General features: G+C 42.5%; 1 pseudogene across 1 annotated transcript; it reads right to left on the reverse strand.

The window, feature by feature from the left end:
* Positions 1-4,774: 4,774 nt before the first annotated feature.
* On the reverse strand, positions 4,775-5,454 carry LOC311143923 (gamma-crystallin M2-like; annotated as a pseudogene). Its single transcript has one exon. The product of its transcript is annotated as a gamma-crystallin M2-like (transcript).
* Between the last annotated feature and the right edge of the window lie 451 nt (positions 5,455-5,905).

The following is a 5,905-nucleotide window of genomic DNA, read 5'->3' on the forward strand; positions in this document are numbered from 1 at the left end:
CTCTCCACAATGGCCAAGACCAGAGAGCTGTGTAAGGACATCAGGGATAAAATTGTAGACCTGCACAAGGCTGGGATGGGCTACAGGACAATAGGCAAGCAGCTTGGTGAGAAGGCAACAACTGTTGGCGCAATTATTAGAAAATGGAAGAAGTTCAAGATGACGGTCAATCACCCTCGGTCTGGGGCTCCATGCAAGATCTCACCTCGTGGGGCATCAATGATCATGAGGAAGGTGAGGTATCAGCCCAGAACTACGCGGCAGGACCTGGTCAATGACCTGAAGAGAGCTGGGACCACAGTCTCAAAGAAAACCATTAGTAACACACTACGCCGTCATGGATTAAAATTCTGCAGCACACGCAAGGTCCCCCTGCTCAAGCCAGCGCATGTCCAGGCCCATCTGAAGTTTGCCAATGACCATCTGGATGATCCAGAGGAGGGATGGGAGAAGGTCATGTGGTCTGATGAGACAAAAATAGAGCTTTTTGGTCTAAACTCCACTCGCCGTGTTTGGAGGAAGAAGAAGGATGAGTAGAACCCCAAGAACACCATCCCAACCGTGAAGCATGGAGGTGGAGACATCATTCTTTGGGGATGCTTTTCTGCAAAGGGGACAGGACGACTGCACCGTATTGAGGGGAGGATGGATGGAGCCATGTATCGCGAGATCTTGGCCAACAACCTCCTTCCCTCAATAAGAGCATTGAACCAGGGCAACTAAGGAGTGGCTCCGTAAGAAGCATCTCAAGGTCCTGGAATGGCCTAGCCAGTCTCCAGACCTGAACCCAATAGAAAATCTTTGGAGGGAGCTGAAAGTCCGTATTGCCCAGCGACAGCCCCGAAACCTGAAGGATCTGGAGAAGGTCTGTATGGTGGAGTGGGCCAAAATCCCTGCTGTAGTCTGTGCAAACCTGGTCAAGAACTACAGGAAACGTATGATATCTGTAATTGCAAACAAAGGTTTCTGTACCAAATATTAAGTTCTGCTTTTCTGATGTATCAAATACTTATGTCATGCAATAAAATGCAAATTAACTACTTAAAAATCATACAATGTGATTTTCTGGATTTTTGTTTTAGATTCCGTCTCTCACAGTTGAAGTGTACCTATGATAAAAATTACAGACCTCTACATGCTTTGTAAGTAGGAAAACCTGCAAAATCGGCAGTGTATCAAATACTTGTTCTCCCCACTGTATATATGTACAGTATATACTGCACATGTCCTTATCACATTGCACATGGTCTCCCCCTACATACTGCTGTTTACGAGTATTACTAAGGGGATGAATAAGTGCTTCTATCTGTTGAGTCTGCCTGAGGAGAACATTTGAAACTTTGGGTGAGGTACATAGGAAAGGTCTGAGATTCTTTTATTTGGCCGTCCCATGATTGTTTGTTCACACCCATCATATTAATTGATGTCTGGACAGTCATTTTAAACTAACTGACAATTTCACAAACCTGGCTAAAATGCCATATAATAGAAAGCTCTCTATAACAGTCTGGTTAGGAGCATGACCTTGGGTTTGACTCCAAAAACCCTGAATCTACCATAAGTAAAGTCCACATTAATTAGCACCACACCACAGGTGAGTAGCCACCAATGGGTTTTAATCAAAAAACATTGTCTTGACATGTATGAGGTGGTGGTAATCACACCACTGCACAAAACTCTCAATCAATCGTATGTTATTTATAAAGCCCTTTTTACATCAGGAGTTGTCATTTAGTGCTTATACAGATACCCGGCCTAAACCCCCCAAGAACAAGCAAAGCATAGTGGCTTGGAAAAACTGACTAGAAAGGCAGGAGCCTAGGCCCTAGGGGAAAACTAGAGAGGAGTGGCCATTCCTCTTCTAGCTGTGCCTAGTTGAGATATAAGAGTACACGTGGCCAATTAAGGCCACATTTTCTTCAATCAAACTTTTCAATCGAACTTTATGTAGAAGTCATTAGGTTAATTTGACAGTCTTTTCATAATAGGCAACATAACATATTATGTTATGTTGCCTACAGTGGATTTACAGTGGATTTCTGGTAGGAGTCATATTGTTGACCTTGTCATTGAATAGAATGAAAATACAGAGCCCAGCAGTTCCCATTCTAAGCTGGTTTGCTGCCAGATTCTACAAGAGTAGATTATTGAGCCAAAAACTATTTTATTGTCATCTTATGATGATAGCCATGAGTTATAATAAGGAAATACACAGTACCAGTCAAAACTTTGGACACACCTACTCATTCAAGGGTTTTTCTTTATTTTCACTATTTTCTACATTGTAGAATAATAGTGAAGAAATCAAAACTGAAATAACACATATGGAATCATGTAGTAAACAAAAAAGTGTTTAACTAATATTTGAGATTCTACAAATAGCCACCCTTTGCCTTGATGACAGCTTTGCACACTCTTGGCATTCTCTCAACAAGCTTCACCTGGAATGCTTTTCCAACAGTCTTAAAGGAGTTCCCACATATTCTGAGCACTTGTTGGCTGCTTTTCCTTCACCCTGCCGTCCAACTCATCCCAAACCATCTCAATTGTGTTGTGGTTGGGGGATTGTGGAGGCCAGGTCATCTGATGCAGCACTCCATCACTCTCCTTCTTGGTAAAATAGCCCTTTCACAGCCTGGAGGTGTGTTGGGTCATTGTCCTGTTGAAAAGTCCCACTAAGCCCAAACCAGATGGGATGGTGTATTGCTGCAGAATGCTGTGGTAGCCATGCTGGTTAAGTGTGCCTTGAATTTTAAATAAATCAAAGACAGTGTCACCAGCAAAGCACCCCCACACCATAACACCTCCTCCTCCATGCTTTACGGTGGGAACTACACATGCAGAGATCATTCATTCACCCACACCGCGTCTCACAAAGACACGGCGGTTGGAACCAAGAATCTCCAATTTGGACTCCAGACCAAAGGACACATTTCCACCGGTCTAATGTCCATTGCTCGTGTTTCTTGGCCCAAGCAGGTCTCGTCTTCTTATTGGTGTCCTTTAGTAGTGGTTTCTTTGCAGCAATTCGACCATGAAGGCCTGATTCACACAGTCCCTTCTGAACAGTTGATGTTGAGATGTGTCTGTTACTTGAACTCTGTGAAGCATTTATTTGGGCTGCAATTTCTGAGGCTGGTAACTCTAATGACCTTATCCTCTGAAGCAGAGGTAACTCTGGGTCTTCCATTCCTGTGGCGGTCCTCATGAGAGCCAGTTTCATCATAGCGCTTGGTGGTTTTTCGACTGCACTTTAAGAAACGTTCAAAGTTCTTGACATTTTCCGTATTGACTGACCTTCATGTTTTAAAGTAATGATGGACTGTCGTTTCTAATAATAATAATAATAATAATAATAATAAATAATAATAATAATAATAATAATAATAATAATAATAATATGCCATTTAGCAGACGCTTTTATCCAAAGCGACTTACAGTCGTGCGTGCATACATTTTTGTGTATGGGTGGTCCCGGGGATCGAACCCACTACCTTGGCGTTACAAGCGCCGTGCTCTACCAGCTGAGCTACAGAGGACTGCTTATTTGAGCAGTTCTTGCCATAATATGGACTTCTTTTACCAAATAGGGCTATCTTCTGTATAACCCCCTTACCTTGTCACAACACAACTGATTGTCTCAAACGCATTAAGAAGGAAAGAAATTCCACAAATTAACTTTTAGGAAGGCACACTTGTTAATTGAAATGTATTCCAGGTGACTACCTCATGCAGCTGGTTGAGAGAATGCCAAGAGTGTGCAAAGCTGTCATCAAGGCAAAGGGTGGTTATTTGAAGAATCTCAAATCTCAAATATATTTTGATTTTTTTGACACTTATTTGGTTACTACATGATTCCATATGTGTTATGTCATAGTTTGGATGTCTTCACTATTATTCTACAATGTAAAAAATAGTAAAAATAAAGAAAAACCCTTGAATTAATATGTGTGTCCAAACTTTTGACTGGTAGTGTAGATTTACTGGTAAATCTAAAACCTGTTTAGTCTGTTTGGTGCCTAATAATAAGTCTACAACAGTAATTATAATAAGCCTTACTAACAAAACACAATTTTACTGTCATCATATGATAGCCAAACAGACGTCATAATGAGTTATAAACCTAATATGACAGGTATTCAATCCTCCTCTGTTCCCATGCTGGAGACCAGGGCTTGATTACAACCTGTTACAATGGTGCCAATATTTTGAGGCTGATCTTTCAGCGGGGGAGTGGGTGAGTGTGTCAAAGACTTGACTGGGCCCAGCACTGTGCGGTATGGCTCGTTTTTGCTGTGTGCGTGTTTGTGTACTGAGGAACAAGGCACTTTCAATTTCTTTAGGTTGGTTCATCAAGGTAAGTGTTTCTTGGTGTAACGCAGGGTTCTTCAATTCCGATCCTGGAGGGCCGAAGCACCTCTGTTTTTCATCCTCTCCTTCTAATCAGGGGCTAATTCAGACCTGGGACACCAGGTGAGTGCAATTAACTACCAGGTAGAAATAAAAAACAGAAGTGTTTCGGCCCACCAGGACCGGAATTGAAGAACCTGGTGTAACGTCATCCCCAGGTTATTGCACACACAGCACATATAAGCCTGGGATATCAACCATTCAAAGTTGGCCTTAGTGGGAGTGACCATAGAATTCTATAGGAGTGACCTTACCGAGTAAAGAATTTGTCATCATCACAACTTTTTTTTATTTCTTTTTTATTTACTTTTTATCAATGTTTTTATTCAATGGCTTCTCGTATTTGCATCAGTAAAAGCTATATCTAGTAACAGGACTCGTTGATACGTCTCATGCTCATGAACCTCATGCCCATGCCCATCTGGTTGAAGTTTCTGTACTCTCCAGGCCTCATGTACATCATCCTGCCTCTGTACTGGGGCTGCTCATACATGAGCCAGTGGCCGTCCATAACGTTGCAGGACATGCAGTTGTTCATGCGGTAACGATCCATGATGTTGTCACAGTCGTCCATCATCTCGTGCATCTGACCTCCGAAGTTCTCCCTCTCGTAGATCCTCATCCTGAAAGATCCTCTGTGCATGGGGATCATGCGACAGGACCTAATGTCGGTCATTCCCATCATGCGCTGGTAGTCGTGGTACTCTCCCCTCTTCATGAACCACTGGTTTCCCATGTAGTTGGGGCGGTCGTACACCATGAAGCAGCCGCTCTCAACCCTGCAGGATTGGCAGCGGCTCAGGTAGGAGGACATGTCAGCGCAGTCGCTGCTGCACTCATAGGAACGACCCTGGAAGTTCCTGTCCTCGTAGAAGGTGATTCTGCCGTTCATGTTCATGCCGGTGGAGGTCATTTCGTCTCTCTGTGCTTCTGCTGCTGCTCTTGCTGTGGAACTGTTATCCTACTGGTTTAAAACCTTTCTTTTTATACCTGTGAACCCCATTGTACTAACCCCTGACTCAGCAACATGGCATAGAGGGCCATAGAACACTGAGGTCTGTTCACATGTCCAGGGACACGGGTCTCTCAAAAGAACAAAGTTCTGTAACAATGAGCCTTTGTGAAAGAGTTTTAACAATAAAAGGTCACACCTTTGCAATTGTATAGTGTGCATTTTGTTCATCTCACAATACCTTCTTAAATTTGAGATTTTCTCCTTAGTATTTTACCATTGGAAATGCTATATTGTGTTACATTGTGGATGAGAATATATAGTATAGTAACTTTTAACAAGGCACACCTGTTAACTGAAATGCATTCCAGGTGACTACCTCATGAAGCTGGTTGAGAGAATGCCAAGAGTGTGCAACGCTGTCATCAAGGCAAAGGGTGACTACTCTGAAGAATCTAACATCTCAAATGTATTATGGTTACGACATGATTCCGTATGTTATGTCATAGCTTTGATGTCTTCACTATTATTCTACAATGTAGA

The sequence above is a fragment of the Coregonus lavaretus genome (assembly GCF_964263955.1).
Source record: "Coregonus lavaretus genome assembly, chromosome: 16".
Classification (NCBI taxonomy): Eukaryota; Metazoa; Chordata; class Actinopteri; order Salmoniformes; family Salmonidae; genus Coregonus; species Coregonus lavaretus.